Raw genomic sequence first — 13,295 nt, 5'->3', positions numbered from 1 at the left:
CCAGGTTTATTATTTGTGGTGTGAGGTGCAGCGCCTGCACTACGGCAGTCAGAGGGGGGAAAGTGTCTTGTCATAACAGTTCAAATAAATTCAGCCTGAACTCAAACTTTTAACTTTAAACGTTCTTTGTCAGTTAACTCAGATTACCTGTTATTATGGCACCAACTATTTCCAGTGATACAGTGTCGCCGTTAATGCTTCCTGGATTTAAATCAGACACTTAATCTGAAGCTCAAGCATCAAACCGTGAAAGCAATTTGTCCAACCACAGGTAGATCATCCTGGGGAATTTTACTCAAAGACATTTGAGAAATATTCTTTTTTTTTTTTTTTTTTTTTTGGCCTGTCCCGTTTGGCTCTTTTGCCATCAGAATTGTTGTCTAAAAGGCAAAGAAAGATGCCCAACGGATTTACTTTACCAAACTGACCATCCCAGCCTTGGTCCATTTGATTCACCTTTTATTGTTTATTTTATTTTCACTTACTGAATACGGGACAGACTTGACTGGGGGAAAGAAGGGGAGAAAGAAAGAGGGAAAGAGAAACAGCTGAGAAGAGGGACGGGGGAGAAGGGCAAAAGACAAAAATGAAGGGCAAAAGACAAAAACATTTGAGAAATATTCTCCAGTGTGGGCAGCTGTTGTATTTGTTTCTCACCAAGTATTTTCTTAATTAAGAAATCTTATCAGGGCCTTAACTATTCATCATGCCATGTGGTGCTGAATAATTTCTGCTGGGGTACAATTTGTTGATTAATTATACTGCATTTTAATCTAAAGAAGCTAAAAAGAATGAACCAAAACTTGACTAGAGCATTATTGGAGGGAGAAAAACAAAACAGCTTTAGGCTTTTCATTCTGTTTTCCACAATAATTATTCATTACATCTTTGGCTTGACCTTGGAGTGAATGTTCTTCAGACCACTCTGAGTGGTCATCAGTTGCTTACATTACTTTTAGTCTCACATTAAAGTGGAGTCTTTTAAAACTCCCATGAGGACATCAGCTTAGCTAAATAAAGGAACAGTATATTTTTTGTTGTTGACATTTTACTATTTTTCATATTAAAGTGAAAACCAGAATAAAAGACACAAAGGAAAAAAAAAATCACTCCTCTCAATCAAGATCAGAATTAAATAGTTTAAAGCACAAAGTACAACCTGCATTAAAAATTCTTCCGTCACAGGATTTTCACTCTTCCTGGGTGTGAAGGATTCGAGTGAAATTGTTTGTCTCATTCAGTCTGTAACATTTGGTTTGTGAGGTTTGCCTCTAAAATAAAGCTAACAGCTTTTGGGGTTTTAAAAGAAACGTTTCATTAGGCGCATTCGTGTTACGATTGTGTTCTCCTATAACACAGGCAGGAATAGCTACAACCAGTCGATAACTTTGGATTTCTAATGGGATTTCACCTCAAAAATATTCCCACATATTCCAAAATTTCTCCACCAAACACAACCAGTCAGTGTCACTTTAGCCTATGTTTGGTTGCTTTTCGTTATAATTTGACAGGATGTACATATGGTCACATGTAAGTAACCACTCTGTTAATCTGGGGCTTGAGTTACAACACAAGCTCATTTCCAGTTTGAAATTTCTGAATCTTTGTTCCATACATTTAGCTAATGATGTAAACTTTGATAGCCAGGCTGCAAATAGATATGATTAAACAATCCTCTCTCAGTGCTTTAATTATATTTAAATAATTCTTTGGCATTTTAGGCCTTTATTGACAGCAATAAACTGGTGCTTGTGGGGATTTCAACTCATTTTTGAAATGTCACTTACCTGTCAGATGCTTTGAGCATTTGATAGTTCAGCTACAGCGCACTAAAAATTCATCTGGCTATTCTACAAATTCAAACAAAAATGTAAAGTTCAGCTACAGGCACAGAAAAATAGACCTATAATCTTTAGAACATTTGCATTTGTTCCCTCCAGTAAAAACATAAAAAAGGTACAGGTCTTATTATTTTTCTATTATCCCTCAGGGAGCAATGCTGCCAACACCGGTGTGTTGTTTCTTCAGTGGTGGGTCGTTTTTACTCCTAAAATATAAAATGAGTTAGTATAAACACTGACTTTTAGGGTAGACATTAATAAGCTGAGTTAGCATCTGTATTGTCTTTTTCTGGCGCAGCAGAACCAGAAGGACTAAAGACGATCTGATATTTAATGAACTGACAGAATTTAAAAAGAAATCCAAACGGGAGGCCAAAGCAATTGTGAGGAACATGAGAGAGATTTGACATACAATAGAAACCACAACAGACAAAGACAGCAGGGAAAACGGGGCTGGGTATCCACAAGGGAACCGATTAGGAACGAGAAACAGTTGGTTAACAAGACACAGGTGAAAGTGCTCAGCAACAGGAGAAGGTAATGAGGGCGGGGAAGGAAATCACAAACCAGTGAAACAAAAGCATGAAGTGAAACCCCAAAATGAGAAAACTAAAGTTCTGTCACCGCGGGATGAACTCTAACACTACACACAATTACAAAGGACACATGAAGGAAAAGAACCTAAGACGAAAACAAGACTAATGTCTACAAAACAACAATAATTAGTGAACGGAGAGATATGTGATGTTTTAATGTGGACAGACTTTTGAGTACGAGCAGATCCTGCTGAAATGCATCTGAGCTTCAGATGCAAAAGTAGCCTGATGTCATACAGATCAAGAGCCATAAAAGAGTGGACGTGGACACATTTGGGGAACCGTAAATGCTTCTTAAAGCTGGTTTTGCTCGCTGTCCACTCCAGTCCAGTGACTGCCCGTCTGCCTGCACGGAGCTCCTTTGCCAGGCAGACGGGCAATACTGACACTGTGTTTTTTGACCTTTGAATTTCCTTTGCTGTTCTCCCTGCTCTGCTCCAGCTCACAAGGATCAGGGTCTTGGGGAAGAGCACAGGAACATGTTAAAAACATGGAATAGTGGAATCATTTACGCATTTGCAGGACTATAAAACCGGCTCAGTGATTCCGTCAAGTTCCTTTCACACCGATCTTACTCTTAGAGTGCTGTCACGTTTTAGATACACAACTGACTGATATTTCAACACTTACAGTGAACACACTCCAAAATTCTTTTATTTTTTTTATTCATAGCTCACCTGACATCTCTGCTGCTTTAATCCTCTTTGAATGACAGTTACTCTACTGTCATCACTCACTGAAATTTCTTTATTCTTCACACATAAACTGACATTTCACCTGCCGGCACTGGCTCACACACTGAAGCTAAACTTTTAAAAGTCAAGTTTTAGAGCTGGAGTCATATTCAGCTAACATTTCAGCAATGTCTGCCGCCTGAAGTACAACTGACACTGCAGCTCCTTTTATTGTTTGCACAAACTGACAAATCACCTACAGATATATCAACACTGTTCAGACTTTTTTAAACAGTTCAAGCATTTCTGAGCTTCAAATTCAACCAGCACCTGAACTCCTTTATTTTTTTTCACTGTAAACATGAAATTTTTTAAGAATTTTAATCATTTTGTTTTACTTGAACGTGTGTTTTTAATTTAAAAGTGTTTCCTTTTCTAGTTAACACACTGTGTTTTGTTTCACTCGTTAATTAGCTTATGAATAAATTCATTATGCCTTGACTTAGATATCATTTGGTAAAAACAAAGTCGTCCTAACAGGCATTTCTGCTCAATAGATTTTTGTGAAAAACTTTGAACTTGCAATGGATTTTTTTTCTTTTTAGCAAAGAGAAATTTTGCGCCTAACTTTAATCTCCCATGATGCTCAGCAGGCAGCAACCAGGGTCAAGAGCCTTTGATAAGGATGACAAGACACTAATACAAAGCAAATTCCTGTAAAACACACACACACACACACACACACACGCACACACACACACACACACACACACACACACACACACACACACATTCTCGTTTTGATATCTTAGTGAGGACATCTAATTGACATAATGCTTTTCTTAGCTGCTTACCTTACCTTGCCTACCTTAGCCTAAACCTAACCATAACCTAATTGTAACCCTGACACTAAAACCACACTTGTGGTCCCCACAAGTATAATAACATTCACATTTTTTGTCCCCACAAAGATGTCTAAACAGGAACACACATAAACATATACAGGGCACAAAAGTATTTCCTCTATCACTCCGTAGATGGATCCCAAACTACTCATCAAATTATAGTTTTGTACATTGAAGTCAAGAGAATTCAGCCCTTCTACAATATAAAACAACCCCCCTATTATGATATACCACAAATTATCCTACAGCTACCTGAGGAAATACTGGCTCTCACAGAGCCACAAAAGCCCACCTCACATTTGGCGCCACTACACACCCATCAAAGAGCACATAGTCATAATCACTAGGTCTGTTTACTACACACACCTAATACCCTGCCGGGGTAATGCTGATAAGCCTTTACTGAATATATTGCTGCAGGGCAATAGCATTTTGTGCTTTGTGCAGAATTTAAAGTGGACAGACAAAAACAGATCAGCGCAGACTAAAGGATGATGTTGCACTTTGTATACATAAGACACAAAGCCACCTCTTACGTGAGCAATCTCGACTGATAACTCGACATGACGTAACAGCAGGAGTTACACTCGCCTTTGCGTCAATTGATTATAATGAAATTGCTCTGTAAAGCCTTGACATAAGCAGCTACAGGCTGAAGGACAATAAGTACACAGATACTTTTGGAAGGTCGTTAGCAATTTTCTGCTTCTAAGGTACAGCATATTACATGATGTTATGCTTGCAAAGCACATATTCTAGGACACCTCCTCAGCTGGCAATGCAAACCAATGTAAGATGCTCTTTTTTAAAAGATGTTTGTACTTTATGTAAGGAGAAGATGTCCTACTTGTTTTCAGACATCACATGCTATTTATTTAGACAAACTTTTTATCAAGACTTTTAGCCACGTAGCAGCATTTTCGCCGAACAGCTAATTGTGTTACTTTTTAAGTGATGCTGTACTTTTTTTTTTTTTTTTACCCCTTTCTACCTATTTTGCATTGAAAGCAACCTACAACATTTTCTCTATCCATTATTTACTTACAGGCCTAGAAACTGGTCAATGACCCTCTGGCAACTACCAGTCACTGGGAAAAAAAATGGTGAGTTGACGCTAGAGGTTCCCAACTTCGCTGTGCAAAACTGGTAGCAAAGAAGGTGCTGTACCAAAAAACCCCATTGTGATTGCTGTGGTCATTAGCACATTAGGTCATTGTTGGGGTTGCCAGTAGTTTGCATGGAAGACATCAACTTTTCTGCAAACACAAAAATGAACTTTTCTCTTGCCAACTACTCACTGTCAGAAAAACCTGAAAATGTGCTGCACGATTCACAATGACTGGTGTTTGCAAAATCTACCATGCATGGATCAACTATGAGTGACTACAACAATATATTAGCGACCCCCAAAAATGGCACAGACGTTTCAGTGCAGCAGCATATCCCTCTTTGTGAACAATTTTACTTTGCAATCTCCACCTGCAACCACCTGCTTACTGGACAGTTAGTACACATTATTCCCTAGTGTGCAGTCATTACCAGGGGGTCACCAGTCTTAGACCTGCATGACTGAGGCCTAAGTACTGATCCAGAGAGAGTCTTCTCATACGTGGCTTATCCTAAACCATGACTAGTAAATCAACCTACATAAAAATGTGGCTAAAACTGATAATAAAGCACAGAATGAAACCTAACAATATGAAAATCAAAAATCGAATATATTTTATAATTCTGACAGCAAAATAAGTGTGTTCCACTTTTACTCCAAACTGTCATAACAAAACAGAAGTATTATTAAGGTGAAGCCCCCCCCCCCCCCAAGAGTCAAGCCACCCAAGACAGACAAGATTCATGAGCCTAGGTCATATTAATTCCTCTGGGTTTTTCTTTTTTTGTTGTTGGAGAGAGAGATTGAGTGGATAAAGACGTGACATCTTTGCTGACATCTCATTAATTCATAAGCAGTCCCTGGTGGCAGAGGGAAGACAGGAATAATGCTTCAGTTCAGAGCTGCGGCATTTACTGTTGTTAACTTTGGGCGACAAAGCAGCACCATGTAATGAGACTTTTGGTTGTGCCATGCTCAACAAATAACACTGAGAAGAATGTCTGCTGAGAGAGTGTCAAATATCAGCACATAATGAGGCCTTGGACTATTGACAACCTGTTTATTTCTGCCAGTGGATCCGTTTCATGTCGAGCTAAAGGACTTGAAACGGTCAAAGGGATTTAACTCAGAGCAGATGCTTGAAAGTGAACTGCCAACATCAATCTTTCCTCTTAAAAAAAAAACAGAGAAAGAGAGCTTCATCTTCCTCCTCTGCTCTTTTTTTCCCTTCTCCCTTCTCCTCCCATGGTGAGAGCTCCAGGTGACAGCGGGGAGTGAAACTTGTGGCATTTACTGATCAGCAGAGGCTTCCAGGAAGGATGGTGGGAGGATAATGAGGCTTCCTGGGCAGCCTGGGATCAAGGTGGATCCATGCCTCCCTTTCTTAGCCAGTCATTTCGGACAAGTGAGGCGTAATCCCTCTTTATATAAAATCTGATTATCACACAAATCTCACCGGGCTTCTTTGGCCCAGAACAGCAGCTGTGAAATAAGCTGAGCACTGGACTGAAAAGGAGCTGAAGGTGGTATACAGTGATATACCTTTATGTATTCTAGCTTTGCACAATAACATTTACAGCATATTTAAAATTGCAATAATGTATTTTCTGCCTACAGTATCGACACATTAGCATCTCTTAAGTTGAGCAAACAGCTGTCTGTTGATATGTCAAGCAGCTATGGCACAATATTATTCTTCCCTTTGAAGTTGTGCTGTGAGTTATGCTGGATTTGATTTCAAGACTCTATTCGCTGCAAAATAATTGGCCTCAGTTGCATCAGTAGACTTCATTAATGCATTCTCATGCATTATCGTTGAAGAAGAGACTGCATCGCAGTGCTACACTTATTATTTCCTTAAACCTCTCATCACAATCTTTGAAGTGTAATGCTAATGCTAACAAACAGATTGTGTAAAACTTTAGAAGTGGGGCGAAAGAGCCAGATTTAGGAGCTCCTAAAAGTCAGAGATTTATCTGAAATTGCTTATTCATTGCACAAAGAATTACATCACCTGAGAGGTTGTGCATTATTACCTAACTTTGTGACCTAGATTTATAGAGAACCTACGTGCAAATTGAATTCTTCACAGTGCATTTTCATAAATAAAATTATACCGATCAGCTAAATGAACCTGACTTATTAATAATGCACAGAGGAACTCGGAGTCAGGACACAAATGGAACTTTTTTTTCTCAGGACCCACTTCAAATGTATCTGAAATAAAGTATGCATTAAAATATTAAAAACACAATTAAGGGATTAATAACAAAAATCTAATGAAATAAAGTAAACACAATTAAAAGTTTTAGCATAGTTATAACACTAACAACAGAAAGGTTTGAGGGGAGCCTGGCATCACACAAAGAGCTGAGCCCTTTCATGTTTACAATGACGGATGAGCTCAGGTAGGAGTCTGTGGACTATAATGTTTATTTAAAAAACGGGTCATCTAGGAGCAGGTTGAAGAGAACCTGTAGAGGTAGAGGTATGCTCTGGAAAGAAGGAATTAAATTCAGCAGGAGGAAGAAAGACAGTGGGATTGTTAAAGATATTCACATTTAGAAACAGGGGGAGAAAGAGAAACGAAGAAGAGAGCGCTCCTGCAAATGGCGAAGAGCTGAAAAAACAGCAGCACTTACTGCATACACATTCGGCAGAAGTCATACAAGCAATAACTCTGAGCTTTCTGTCAACACACGGAAGTCAGTACTAAAATAAATGTACACAGTGGAAAAAATAACTTTTTAGCTGAGACTGGAAAATCTGCAATTCCTAGAAAAATGGTTATAGGAGTGGGGCGGCTAAGGCAGCTACAGTAAGAGAGCACAGGAGGTGATAGATATGAAGACAGAGCTGCCAGGCACGGCAAAAAGAGGAAGGCCAAAGAGTAATAAAAGAAGAAAAGTATATAAAGACAGAAGGGCTGAGCAGAGAAAACCATTCAAAAGCACGTGAAAAGAAATGTTCAGTTTAGGTTTAAATGTGGTTCAACGTGAGGCGTCAGGACCATCAGGAGGATCCGTCTGTGTGCGGGATGGAAGCTGCACACAGACTCAGTGAGGTTGCTTTTAGTAATTTGTAATTTATCTAATCTCACAGCTTTAGTTGAACCCTTTTCTATCAAACTGACTAAGTATTTGCACAATGATCCAGCTGCCTGGGGGGTAGCTTTCTCTCTCATTTAATAATACAAAAGCAATTTCTGAAAGTGAAACAAAACCTTCTTTGAGATTCAGAATCTCTGCGAGCTTGTCTGCATCCCAAACAAGTCTGGACAGTCCTGACAATTCAGGCTTCTTCTCCGAGATGCAGAAGCTTTTTGAAGTGTGCGTTTGATGTGGAACCCTGCTGAGTTATAACCCACCTCTCCGCAGATGGAGGCTCTCACCTCGAGCTTGGAGCTCTAAGGTATTTCCTCTCTCTGTTCGTGAACGGTTTTTCCCAGGTGATTCCCGGGCACTTCCTGGTTACTGGGCCTTTAAGTTGCTTGTATTTTCAAGAACTCATGATCAATTTCATTCAATTATTCAGAAATGTAAATATGTTTCTTTTTAACTACAATTTAAAATAATGGTTATTAACTGTGGTGTAAAGTTTCACTTCAGGCAGTGAGAAAAGCAAAAGCCGCTGCAGTAACTTCCTGCGATGCTTCAAATCTTATATTATTTATTAATGCGCTTGGCCCCAACCTATTGCCGCTTACTCCTCACTGAATCCTCAATGAAATATGTATGCGTGACGCAAGACAACAGGATGTGAAAGAGGAAGATGAAGGAATACTGGGAAGGAAGGGAGGAGTCATTGCCGCCAGGAGTCCTGATCTCATTTAAAAAGCCGGCTTTTGTGTCTCCACAGTGGAAATGAGGGAGATGAGATAACAAGATAACCACAGTTCTCCCAAATCAGAGAAAATTACATCATGAGAAAAGTAAGAACTGCACCACACAGCAGCGACTCAATGTAAAGTAAATGCAAAAAAATGGATGCTGATGCTGATCAATTACAGCTCTATATTTTTATTCTTGAACGGGTAAGTTTACACCTTTTAGCCAAGTTGCTTCTTATTGGTTACCCTTCACAAACAAAAGGTTTCAGCAGCAGGTGGGAGGGGCTACCTGAGAAGTTTTATTAATAAATTTCATAACAATGGCTATTTAAAAGTGTTTGAAGTAGTAAAAATATCACGTCACACACTCTGAACATCTGAATGTTAATCACAGAAGGGATGACGTTCGTACATTTTTTTGTATGATTGACTATCAATAAATACCTTTTGATTTATATATTCATTTTACTTTACTGTTCTTTATCTAGAAATTAATATTTTATGTTAGAAAAACAATTTTCCCAGAGGTTTTAAAAGCTTATAATTGACCTTTAAATGATTAATTAATCCATACTAAAGCAATTAGTTTCAACCTATAAAGCATTCATGAGTGTTGGTGGTACAGGAACTCCTTATAAGAAAATGACATAATCTAACAGCATGATGCTTTGGGTTTCTCCAAATGATCCTCTGCACTGTGTTCTGTGTTATCAGATTTCATAAGCCCTCCTCCCATCTTTATTTTCTCCCTCCATTCTGCTACTCCTCCTCCCCTCCTTCATTCCTCACAAATCCTTTTACTCCCTCTTATGTTCCCTCTCTGTCGTCCTCTCTGGGGAGGCAGGGTGGGCGACTCACATTGGTCAGCTACATTTAGAGAATCTACAAGAAGAAAAAGGGTGTGAAAAGAAGATTACCAACGAGAGGATAAAAAAAGACAAGGCAGGAAGAAAAAAAAAGGCACCTGCTGAAGACAAGCAGGTCAAAAGGTTTGAGATGACAGTATGGGCCAAATATAAGTCTGGGATTTGTATTTTAGTCCCTTTCCTCAGTACTCACAGGAGCTACTGAAGTGCAGGGTGAACTGTAAATGGGATGACGTAACCTCCATGGGGGTTAAGTACACGAAGTAGCTCAAGGTCAGGCAGGATGAAGGCTACGAAGTGTCCTTGGATTTAGCTTGATCAAGACAAACGCCCGGCTTTCCCCTGAGTTTTGAGGGCTCTAACGGCAGGACTCTCCCTGTAAGGAGTGGACAGAGTACATAAAACATGGATGTAGTGGCCTTGACTTCACCCACTGGTTAATGAAGTCCCGCTGTGAAGCCTCAACCTGTCAAAACTTAGTGTTTTGAAATTGACTGTAAAACTGGGGCCTGCTCTATGTGCTCCTCTTCATGTGCTTTCCAAATCGGAATATGAAATCAAAAATATGTTACAAAGACGATGCACTGCAGTACATTGTTTGGCTGCTTGCTTTTTGACTTTTTAAGTGAAAGAGAAAGCCAATGAGAAAGTGCCAAAACCTGCAGTCCCTCTAATGGCCACTGGACTCTAAAAACAAGTCAGTCCCATTAGCCAATTAACTTTTCATAACTCATCGTGAAGTTATTTTAGTAAGGCTTATAGTTACATCATTCAGTGTGCTCTGTATTCTGGACCCAATATGCAGGAAATGGGAGACAGGACTTAAACTTGAATGTAGCTTTATCACTGCTTCACAAGAACCACAATATAGAATATAAAAGCACTTAAGCTGGACAGAAAGTAGGAACTTATTAACTTGAAAATTATATCAGAAACATGAAACTCACAGGGTGCACAGCAAGAGGAAATGAGGGGTGACATAGCAGAGATAAACTGAGGCTGTATTCAGGGTCTGCAGCCTTAAAGTACGCATTTCAAGGCCGATTACGTCACAGCGGCGCGCCGAAGGCTGTCCCAATTCAAAGGCTGCTCGAAATGCGGCCCTCAAATGCGTCTTTCATTTCCCTGAATTTTAAGGATGTGGCGGTGTAGACTTCGTGGCCCAACATATCCCAGAATGCATAGCGCAGTGGTGGGTGTGGATAATTTTGCCGAAAAATAACGGCGGATGAGGGGCGCCCGAAGAGTAAACTTTAAGTAAGTACTGAATATTATGTCACTTATTTATGTGCGAATGATTAATAACGAAGAACATTAAAACATTACTGTTGGCCACATGTCGGCAAAGTTATGTGACATTAGTGACGTTTGTACTAACTTGGTTTTAAAGCCTTTACTTTAAAATATACGCCGTTCAATAGCTGAGCTTAATCTTACAGAGAATGATCAAAGCTCATGTAGAAAGAAACAAACAAATGAACAAAAGATTTTCTCCTTCATTTCTGTCAAACAAAGCTGTATGAAACGTTTCCAGCTGTTAGTATCACGGTTGCTAGGCAACCTGGGCAGCGCGAGGGAGGCTAGACCATCCCATTTCACAAGCCTCGCACTTCTGGCCTTAGCGGTCTTTAGGTACGCGGCCCTTGTGGACCGTTAAGGCTGCGTACTTTAAGGCTGCAGACCCTGAATTGCGATACAGCCTGAGACAGTATATACAGGTAAGAAAGGAAGAGGAAACAGGTGGGAAAACAGCTGACACTAATCACAGGGGAGGAGACAAGGGAATTTAAGCTGAATATAACACACATGAGACAAGGGACTATCAAAGTAAAACAGGAAACTAACACTGCGAAAGAGACAGAGAAAAAAACAAAACATGACCGACTGAGGAGATGAGATGAACTACAGAGACTGGACATGGACCAGACAGACACAACTGAGCAGGGAACAACCCTCAGCTTAGAGGAGAAGACGAGGGGAACACGGGAAGACAAAAGGGTAAAAGGAAATGAGGCTGAGACGACAAGGAACACAGCTGGGAACAAATCAGAAATGGTGAGACAATGGGAGTAAAACTAGACACAAATGCACAGGAGACATAATACTGCTAAAGTACAAGTGGAAGTAACGAAACATGGACTCACAAACAGACAAAAACTTGACAAAGCAAGAGGCTAAACACTGAGTAATCACCACTAAACTGACACAAAGGGATGTGAGACAAAGCACAGAAATGGGATTAGACCCGACACAGGAACATAAGGGAGGCAAGAATACAGAACGGACTCGAGGGGGACAAAATAAACAAAAACCCAGAGCAGGACTACATGAGAAACACAACCTCAGAATATGAATATAAGGAAAATAACAGGAAAGTAAACAAAACTGAACACACTGAGTCCTAAAGCCAGTTATCCCAACATAGTGTTTATCATTGTGGTTCTTTTTTGAGCCTTTTTACTGCATTTACTGACAGATAACCAGTTTGTGCTTCGGTGTTGGTGACTGAAATTCCTTTGTTTTGGTTTGGTTTCTTAATTCGTATTAATAAGTGGCTGTGTATGTATGAACCAAAACTTTGAAATCTGGATTCATCACTCAGATAAACCTATTCTCATTGATTTTCAGTCTTACCTCATCATTTTATACTTGTTTCTTTTCCTTAGACGCGGCTTCTTGACAGCCACCCTTCCACCATTTCTGATAAGACTTGAGTGAGCAGTAGATGGATCAGTGTCTCAAGTCCTGTATCACTTCTTTGCTGCTTTTTTCATGATTCTCTAGGGTGCAACTTTCCGATACAGCGGCTATAGGTTAGTATTTTAAGCCTGCCACGTATTTTGTTCTCCATTTGTCAAATTTCCTCAAATATTTGGGAATCACTTTGTTGATGAAAAAAGAAAAATGGCTCAAGACATTTGCAGTCTACATTTACGTCTGGAAGAGTTGCCCTGTGCTTGGCCTTACAAAGCAGTGAGATTTATGTCACTTTAACATTGGCTTCACTTTTGAAGCCAGAAACTATTTCCATGTAGTAAATTGGGTCTATGGCAAGGCAAGGCAAGGCAAATTTATTTGTATAGCACAATTCAACAACAAGGTGATTCAAAGTGCTTTACAGAGACATTAGAAACAAAAACAAATAAAAAGCATGATTTAAAATTGATTAAAACAAGCAAACAAACAAACTAACTAAACACACACATTTCACACCTGTTCGCGCGATCTGAACCCTTATCGTAAGGGGAGCTACCAGTCCTTCTGTGGACGAGCTACTTTCTATTTTAAATTCCCTGAATTTAAAATACTCTCTAGACCCAGCTGGGGAGCTACCCAGAGCTCTCATCCCACTTGACAAACAAACAAACAAACAAACAAACAAACAAACAAACAAAACAGTATATAAAATCAAAACAGATAAAATCAGAACAGTAGATAAAATCAGTAGTTAATGTAAGTTTTGAAATTTAAGCTTA

The sequence above is a fragment of the Mchenga conophoros genome, linkage group LG6 (genome assembly GCF_057382185.1).
Source record: "Mchenga conophoros isolate Kocher_MC1m ecotype Shallow Benthic linkage group LG6, M_conophoros_male_GT1.1, whole genome shotgun sequence".
Taxonomy (NCBI): Eukaryota; Metazoa; Chordata; class Actinopteri; order Cichliformes; family Cichlidae; genus Mchenga; species Mchenga conophoros.
The sequence above is the reverse complement of the archived record's forward strand: the minus strand, read 5'-3'. Positions refer to the sequence as shown.